Below are 10,000 nucleotides of genomic sequence, written 5' to 3'. Positions count from 1 at the left end.
ACACACGCACACATACACATACATGCACACACACGCACGCACACACCCACACCCACCCACACACACACACACACACACACACACACACACACACACACACACACACACACACACACATACACAAACACAAATACACATATATAACCACTCACATATGCATACACACACACATACACATACATGCACACACACACACACACACACACACACACACACACACACACACACACACACACACACACACACACACACACACACACACACACACACACACACACACACACACACACACACACACACACACACACACACACACACACACACATACACAAACGCACATACACACAGACACAAGTCTGAAAAAAATAAAGACAAATCCAGATTGATAGATACACATACAAATAGAAAGATGTACAGGATAGGCAGGTACACAGGCTTAAGTAAGGAAATGATATACAACAGAAAGGCAGACATATAATCTGACAGACATTCACAGACAGGCGCATATAGACAGACAGACAAACACAGACAGACACAAACAGACACAGGCAGACAAAGACAGAGGCAAGCACAGATATAGTATATTGTACACAGGTAGACAGAGGTAAACACAGGCATGGATAAATACCAACAGACAGACAGAAAGACAGACAGACAGACAGACAGACAGACAGACAGACAGACAGACAGACAGACAGACAGACAGACAGACAGACAGACAGACAGACAGACAGACAGACAGACAGACAGACAGACAGACAGACAGACAGACAGACAGACAGACGGACGGACGGACGGACGGACGGACGGACGGACAGACAGACAGACAGACAGACAGACAGACAGACAGACAGACAGACAGACAGAAGGTGCTGAAAGAGGATCTGAGGGTTCCTTGGGAGGAGAACGAGAGAGAGAGAGAGAGAGTCGTATTAGGATAGGTTCTGTTGGAGGTAAGGGGTGTGGGGGGGAGGGATGCGGTGGATTTTCCTTTTGTTTACATAATTAATTGGAATCCAAACCCAAGGCTGTTTTGGCAAGGCGGGAATGGAATTACACAGGAATGCTTCTGAGTAATTAACGACGATCAGAAGCTTGCGGAGTCTGGCAAATACTTAAAAAGAAAAAAAAAAAAAGTGTTGGAAATTCTGACAAAATGCTGAATGTTTACTCTACAGATTTATGCTTCCGTCGTGGATATGAAATTATGTCATAAGTTAAAGTCATGAACAACTTATGTTCGTTCAAAGGTATGAACGAAGTCTGTGACGTACGCCAAATCTAGTACGGTGTATGATAATATTTGGAAATTTACCTGTAACTCAAAATACTCATTTACAAATACATAAAGAAGGACTTTTTCTTTTAGATATGGTACAACGTCAGCTCGACAGTAAATCACGATGAACTATTTCATATGTCATCTGTGAATTTTGTATCTTTTAGATCATATTGAAAATATAACACATAAAATATGTTTGATCAATTCTTTGTGTCTGAGCCTCCTGTCAGACTAATATGTCATTATCCTTGATTTAATATTCTCAAACTTCCAGGCTGTTCAATAGATTTGACTAATTTAAATTTAGCTTAAAAATTCAGGAATAAGAGCAAAAATGCTTTGATTACATACCTGGAACGTTGAGAGGTTTTAGGCTGATTAATGTATATTTGGGACTTTCGTAAAACTGGTGGAATAATCGGAAGCGTGCTGGTCTCGCGTTCGCTTACTTGTGGGTTCGAATCCCGTACTCCTGTCCTATTCCTAATAGTGGCTGTTGCTTTTCCCAACAGTCCAAGCACATAAGGCAAAGGTGACGTCTTCGGTTACAGCTACTCAACGGCTCCGATCACATCTCATTGAAAAAATGAGGTTATTTTTTTCGAGTGCTAGTCACCAATACGTCTGAAAAAAAAAAAAAAAAAAAAAAAAAAAAAAATAATAATATCAATAATAATAAGGTTAACCTTTTTTTGAGTGCTAGTCACCAATGTGTCTGTACTAAGAATAAATAAATAAATAAATAAATAAATAAATTAATTAATTAATTAATTAATTAATAAATAAATAAATAAATAAATAAATAGATAAATAAATAAAAAATGATAACAGTCACCACACAAGGTGCAGATGTCACATTTTCAAGTTTAATAGCTCCCCTCTTTGAAGGCCATAGCAGACAAAGTCTGCACGATTTCCTACCCATTTAGTTTCGATCAAGGAGACGCTCTCTCGGCGGAAATAATTCGACTGACGACACGAAGGTCAGGAGGACGTGTGGACAAGATGATTCCGACATCACCCCCACTCAAGCGAGAAGAGACAGCTCGTTTAGTCTCGATTCGAATGTTTGTTAAGCTGTTCATGCACTGCGACGTGAAGTTTGGAGAGCGAGGGAGGTGGTGGAGGGGGTGGAGGGGGAGGGGGGAGGGAGGGGGAGGAGGGAGGGGGGAGGGGGAGCTTGTATCAACAGTCATATCTGCTACGGAAGGTGAGAGACAACCGCATCGGAAACGAGAGGATGAGGGGGAAACAAGGGCGACACGGTAAGGCTTCGAATTGCTAACTAGTTCAAACAGAAGCAACAAGATGTGGGGCGACAGTGTTGAGATATCATGCACGTGAGTGACAGGAATGCTCATGTTCTTGACCATATTTATGCTTATATTCGTGTTCACGTTCTAAGGCAGCGTTTCCCAACCTTTTCCGACCATAGCACCCCTTGTTGTCATGTCTAAGCAGTCCAGCATCCCTATCTTGTTATTAGAAGGATAAAAGAAAGTGAAGTGTAGTGCTTGATGATTTATTTTCTTGATTCCTTTGAACTGAAACAAATTGACAATATTGTTTGTAGAAGAAATAAGAATACCCTATAATAGTAAAATAGCATGGGAAAAGTCAAATATGCACAACTGGGTAATCAATGATACATATATCAATGTGATTTTTGTGTGCATCACTTACCAGCACCCACTGCAATCGATTTCAGCATCCCCAGGGGGTGTTAAGGTAAGCGTGCTCGCGTTTTAGATGAAACTTGTGGTTTCTATATCTATAAACTTCACCAGCAACGTTCGACTGTGGTTGATTATGCGATCTATTGTGTCTACTCATCTGTTAGTTTACAGTCAATCTGTCCACAAACATAAAAAAAAAAAAAAAAATCACTATCAGATTTCTACTAAAATGTGGAAGAGTAACCCATTGCAGAAGGTTCTGATTACACTCTTGTAAAAATCAAGAACAGATACAGCTGATTTTTTACTCGTAAAAATTTCAGGTACTGATTGGAATTTGTTATAGCTTTCCACAGACATGGGGGCAGAGGTGAGGAAATCGGTTGCATTCAATGACCTACAATACTTCATCTTTGAAGGTAATGTTGAGAAGTGGAAAGACCAGGGGCCGTGTTACAGTAAATCTTTGTTTAAATTCAAAATGAAGTGATTTGCTTTATCCCTCAAAGCTATTCCACTTTTGCTACTTCATTTAAAGAGAACTGATCTATTTTTTTCAAAGATTGCAGGAGATAATTGGAATATTGACAAAACCCTGTGTTATTACCTGCTTATTACGTAGGTGAGAACTTCTCTTTCCCTCTCTCTCTCTCTCTCTCTCTCCCACTCTCCCTCTCTCTCTCTCTCTCTCTCTCTCTCTCTCTCTCTCTCTCTCTCTCTCTCTCTCTCTCTCTCTCTCTCTCTCTCTCTCTCTCTCTCTCTCTCTCTCTCTCTCTCTCTCTCTCTCTCTCTCTCTCTCTCTCTTTCTCTCCCTCTCTCCATCTCTCCCTCCCTCTCTCTCTCTCTCTCTCTCTCTCTCTCTCTCTCTCTCTCTCTCTCTCTCTCTCTCTCTCTCTCTCTCTCTCTCTCTCTCTCTCTCTCTCTCTCTCTCTTTCTTATCACCTTTTTATCATATGCCAGTTGTCTCTATATTCCATCTGTTGAGAATTTCCTTACGAAATGTCTCCATCCATCTATGTCAAGACACAAATCCGCTTCCTCCACAGAAAAATGTCTTTCACTATTTCTTTCATGATTTTTCAACACTCGCTTCTTGGTCTTCTTAGTGGCCGTACTCTGTCTTACCTCCAGTTGTATATTATCTTCTCTCTCTTTATCCATTTATTGAATTCATTCTACCATAGATTTAAGAAGTGACCTTCCCGAAAGAAGCTTTTGGGATGTCTTCAGCGACTCTTTGTGCTTGTGGTGCGTTGACCTCAGGTCACTAAGGCCTCTGAGAGTACGGAGAATGTTTTCTGTCTCTTGTATCGACAGTCTCGACGTTCCATTATTGGGTTTCAAGGACGTCTGCGATCTACTGGGCTTTCACGGTGTGTAGGGCATGTCGTCCATGCACATCAAGCATGCATGCAACATGTTTTGTAATGTCTGGAACATAGTTTTCCAGTGTTTACTGCATCATGTTTGTAACGTTTTGGCATCATGTCTGCAACATATTTGGTAACGTCTGTAATATGATTTGCGTTTTTTCATCGTGTTTGCAATATGTTGGCGGTATGTCTGCAACATGATTTAATTTTTTTTTGCATCATGTTTGTTTCATGTCTGCAACATGTTTTGTTACCTCTGCAACATGATTAGCAATATTTTTGCATCATGTTTGTATCATGTTTGCAACATGTTGATGTTATGTTTGTAATATGTTTTGTAACGTCTGCAACATGATTTGCAATGTTTTTCATCATGTTTTGTAACATATTGGCATGATGTCTGCAACATGCCTGCAACATGTTTTAAAACATATTAAAATGCATGTTTCCAACAACAACTGGACAGCTGTATAGAGACTTGTCTAGGTTGCTGGTAACATGCTGACAACAAAGGTGAAGCGTTCGCGTCTGTAGGTCTACTCACAATGAAACCCTTTTGTCAATAACTTGTCCACACCAATGTCACAAACATGTTTGCATTACGATGAGAATATATTCGAGTTGTCGTCAAATGATTTTATTCAAGGTAGATTCCTCTTCGCAGTGAGTCTATGTCAATTACATTACAACATAAGAATGGGGGAGACCACAAAAGACCATAAGGCCTACACTAGGCAGTTCCATGTCCGTTACCACCTATCATCCCTATCCATAATGTTATCTCATCATCTCTTAATGGTTTCAGCGCTCACTATATGGTTATTAAGTCTGTTCCATTCATTAACCACTCAGTTGGTTAACCAAATTTTGCCTATTTGCTTCCCAAACCTTCCAATAGGTTACTATCAATTCTATTTGCTGCCATAGAATGAAACTCTCTCTACAGCCTACGTCTATTAACACTCTGATCACGTTTTACTTTAGTCATTTGAAACGAGTTACAATGAAGATCGTCAGAGGACCTTTTGGTCTATAATGAAGCCCGATTAAAAAAAGAATTAGAACAACACGACAACATTTTGTTTCATTGTTTATCCAAGGGGATTTTTAAACTTTGAATTGAATTAAATTCCATTTCCTCGGACTGAAGCTTATTACGTTTACTGACGACGCGGTCGGCAATATTGCTTGTAACTTTTTCTAAATTTGAATCTATATTCTGACAGCTTCAGGCTATTAATTGTTTGTTGGTTAGTATGTTGTATTTCTTATAGCGGTTGCCAGGTGTTTTTTTTTTGTAATCATGTTGCTTACATGAGGAGTAACAATCGAGTCTTATAAACTTTTATTTATTTATATACGCATATATTTTTCATCTAGTTATTAACTTTTTAATTTATTCATTCACCTATTTAGTTATTGATTAATTCATTTACTCATTTATTTACTTACTTATTTATCTATTTATTTATTTATTCGTTTATTCATTAATTCACTCATTCATCAACTCATCTATTTATATATCTATTTATTTATTCATTTACTTATTTATTTATTTACCTATTTATTTATTTATTCATTTATTTATTTGTTTGTTTGTTTATTTATAGTTTTATTTATTTATCTATTTATCTATCTATTAATTTGTTTATTAATTACTCAATAAATTAATTGATTACTTGTTTACTTATCAATTTGTTTATTCATACACCTACTTATTTGTTTATTTGTTTATCTATTTACTTATCTATTTTTTGTGACATGTTGGATAGAGAAAAATATCTGAATGTGTGGCCGTTGAAGATATGCCTTTGTTACAGATGTTCTGCTCAAAGGCTCTCAATTATGATTAGATCAAACCGGACATTCGATAGTATTATTTTCCCTTTTATCAGCGTGCAATGACTTCCTAGATTAATCCCATTAGATCAATGACACCCTGAGTAGTTATTGTTCTGCTTATCTTTGGATTATTATTATTGTTTTTTTTTTCTCGGATAAGTGGCTTTATCGCATCAGACGGACTGTTCAGTTTTTATGTAAAACATTTGAAATTGTTTTTTTGTCTCGATTTTTGCTGATGTAGCTTCAGCCAAAGGGTTCAGTCCCTTTAATCTGGATGTTATTTTTTTGTCCAGATTTTTTACTTCTTGTTAAAAAAAAAAAAAAAAAGGAAAGGAAAGGAAGGAAAGAAAAAAAAAAGAAAAAAAGAAAAGTAAAAATAATAGAAGAAAAGAAAAACTAAAATATAAGAAAAAATAAGAGAAAAAAGAAAAGGAAAGAAAAGGAATGGAAAGGAAAGAAAAGAAAAAAGAAAAGGGAAGAAAAAGAAAAAGAAAAAAGAAAAGAAAAAGAAACAAAAGAAAAGAAAAAGAAGAAAAGAAAAGAAGGAAAAAAAAATAAGAAAAGAAAAAAGAAAAAAGAAAATAAAGGAAAAGAATGGAAAGGAAAAGAAAGAAAAGGAAAGGAAAAGAAAGGAAAGGAAAGAAAAAATTATGTAAAGCTGGTAGGTAAGACACAGTCTGCTGAATGCAGTGCCGGCTGAAGGGGCTAATAAAGTTCGGGTTTCTCCATATTTCACATAACAATTCTACTTTTCTCCTATATAGGGTATTGGCGGCATAAATTCTACGTAGTCAATTTCTTAGGGACACCCCTACGGATCACAGTCACTAGGCATTCTATCATAATGTGAGACTCGTCTTCATTAAGTAAATAATATTGATCACTTTTGACTTCCACTATCCCTCCTTTCCACCGTTCTCTACCTCTCCTTCCCTATGTGGCAACACGCCACTACTGTAGTGTCCCCTTAACGCATATAGCATTTATGTAAAATAGAATTACTGTGATTGGGCAAACAATTGTGCGTGTCCATGATAATCAAATTATATATTGTAGATAATGTTGCCACATACTAGGATAGCCCTTATAAGGTGAAAAGCATCTGAATGTAACATTATTGTATAAATGTACAAAGTAATAAAATGTTGATTGTATATAGTTTATGTCATGGCGGGCGGAAATTCAATAACAAGTCCAATGGATTTTGGAGTTTGTTTTAATCCTTCTCTTACGGACGAATGCCATTCACCATGAAATGGTAACTAAACACATAATCTATCATTATGACTTCATTACTCCGGCCTATTACCAACCCCAAGGATAGAAGTCCTAGTAACCTCAGTCGAAATACAATGATTCTACTGTATATGCACACACGTCCTTTGGTGAACAATTCAAACATATTCTCTTATATCCCTTGCAATGCCGAAAACCACAAATGATGATACAAACAAAACGCTAATCGAGTCTCACGTCTGGGGAGTATAAATCCACAGGCCGGTGAAAAGTATGGCCGTCGTAAAATATCTAAATATGCATACAGATCTTCATGTGGGATTACTCCGCCCTGCATTGATTCCCTCCCCACCCTAGGAAACATAAACTGTGACAAGGCACACACATAACAGTGGATAAAGAATGACGATCTATGTAATCACAGAAGATGATACGTTGCCATGGACTGTCATCTAAGTCTCTCTTCAGAAAAGCCTTAAATCAGTAACATCTTGCACATGCAATATATTGCCTTGTTTTCCTCTAATATTTATTTATATTCGTGTGATATTGTTGTTCTCTCATCTTCTTTATCATAAAAAAGTAGATGATAAAAGTAATTTTGATTTGGGGTAGGACTGCCATGGACTTGTGCATGGGAAAACATACTTAAGCATAGGAATCTCTCTGTTTGTCTGTCTCTGTCTGTTAATCTGTCTGTTTCTCAGTCTCTATCTCTCTCTCTCTCTCTCTTTCTCTCTCTATCTCTGTCTCTCTCTGTCTCTCTCTCTCTATCTCTGTCTCTCTCTGTCTCTCTCTTTCTCTTTCTATCTCTCTCTCTTTGTTTAATCTTTGAATAAATTGAAAAGAAAATTCATTTTGATACTTGCTCGTAAAGTGTTAAAGAATTATTATTCTAGCTGTACTTGAAATTAAGACATTGGTGATCACTGACAGCCGTTGTGCATCAAATCAGGGCTGTAGCCGGCCTTTGTGCCTTACTACACTGTAATTAAAGGGGATTAAGATAAAGACTACAAGAGCCTCTCTTGGATTTATTCACGATAGAACGAAAGTTATGAATGGAGGTTTCAAGCATGGAGGTTCCTGTGCAAATGATATGCACGTGTGTGTGTTTGTGTGTGTGTGTGTGTGTGCGTGTGTGCGTGTGTGTGTGTGTGTGTGTGTGTGTGTGTGTGTGTGTGTGTGTGTGTGTGTGTGTGTGTGTGTGTGTGTGTGTGTGTGTGTGTGTGTGTGTGCGCGTGCGTGTGTGTGTGTGTGTGTGCGCGCGCGCGTGCTGCTATTTTAACCACCATTATTGTATATATATTTGAGCAAGCTTAATTAGCTTAACTTTTTCACAATTACATATCTGTATTTGTTTTTTGTTTTACTGTATACATTAATGTTTCTTCAACTCTTTTACTTTGCTATGATGAAATTATATACAGACTTTGTTCTTGTTAATGCTAGACATTTTTTTTTTTAAATTATGGACGGGGCCTCGTACAGGAGAGACTGATCTATTTGCTGGAAAAGGTTTACCGATGATATTTTGTTCTGGCTAGAGGCGAATGCTTTTATTCAGCTTAATGGTCATCCCTATTGTAACTAATTCTTTTATAATGTTGCTGTATTTTGTAGATATTTTTTATGACTAGTGCGAGACGATTTAGTTTAGTTTCTGGAACATCATCTTAGCTATAGAGTTGACCTGGGTGCACGTTTCCTTTTAGGTCGAAAACAATATAGTAATGTTGACCTTTATTTTCTGTTGTAAATTCATTTAGATGACCCTATCTGGCTTTCAAAATAAAATATTAACGTATTTTATATCTTCTCCTTCCATAAGTCATTGTATTAATGATAGGATTTGTATTCGAGTAGTACCTGGTCACTTTGAATGCATAGTAATGTAGCTTTAACCAGACATTATGAAGTGCACTTTAAACCCTTTGGTGCAAAATGAGCTAAAAAAATCGTAATAAGCAAAATAACACAGAAAAGTAAATTAATATGTTTTGTATCATTTACTCTTGACATAAACTTCTTGCTTTCTTATTAAAGAAAACTCTCACTTGCATCTTCATAAACTGATTGCCTGTAAAGCAACATTTTTCCACAATTCAGAGGAGCCCAAATGCCCAAACCTCTCTGTTGCATTAAGGTAATGAGTAAAAACAGGTGGTGGACTGTTGGAAATGTCGTTACAAGTCTGAAGTCATTATGCTTTCAGTGTTTTCTAGTGCAAAAGACCAGAGGGCTAGATAAGAAGGGCCTTTCGAGTGAACGCGGATGGCTGGTGGAATAGGAGACTTCCACTGCAACTATGTCCATTGGGATTTTGGGAAGGAGCCGGGAGTGGCGGTTTCAACGTTGGGGGCCGGGGGGTGGGAGGGGGAGTTTCCGCGAGATAACAAGATCACACACTCACAGGCGGGACTGTGTGAATATAAAGTGACAAAAGAAGGACGCAACAAGTGATAGCGGAACAGTTACATATCCTCGCCCATTTTTCGACGTGAACGGGATTTTTTTTCTAGAACTGTATGAATCCGACAACTCGCTGCCTAAATCATCTCTATCACCTCAATATGTCTACAACGGAT

The sequence above is a fragment of the Oratosquilla oratoria genome, chromosome 6 (assembly GCF_046742065.1).
Source record: "Oratosquilla oratoria isolate Oo_2021 chromosome 6, ASM4674206v1, whole genome shotgun sequence".
NCBI lineage: Eukaryota > Metazoa > Arthropoda > Malacostraca > Stomatopoda > Squillidae > Oratosquilla > Oratosquilla oratoria.
This window is presented reverse-complemented; position numbering follows the sequence as displayed.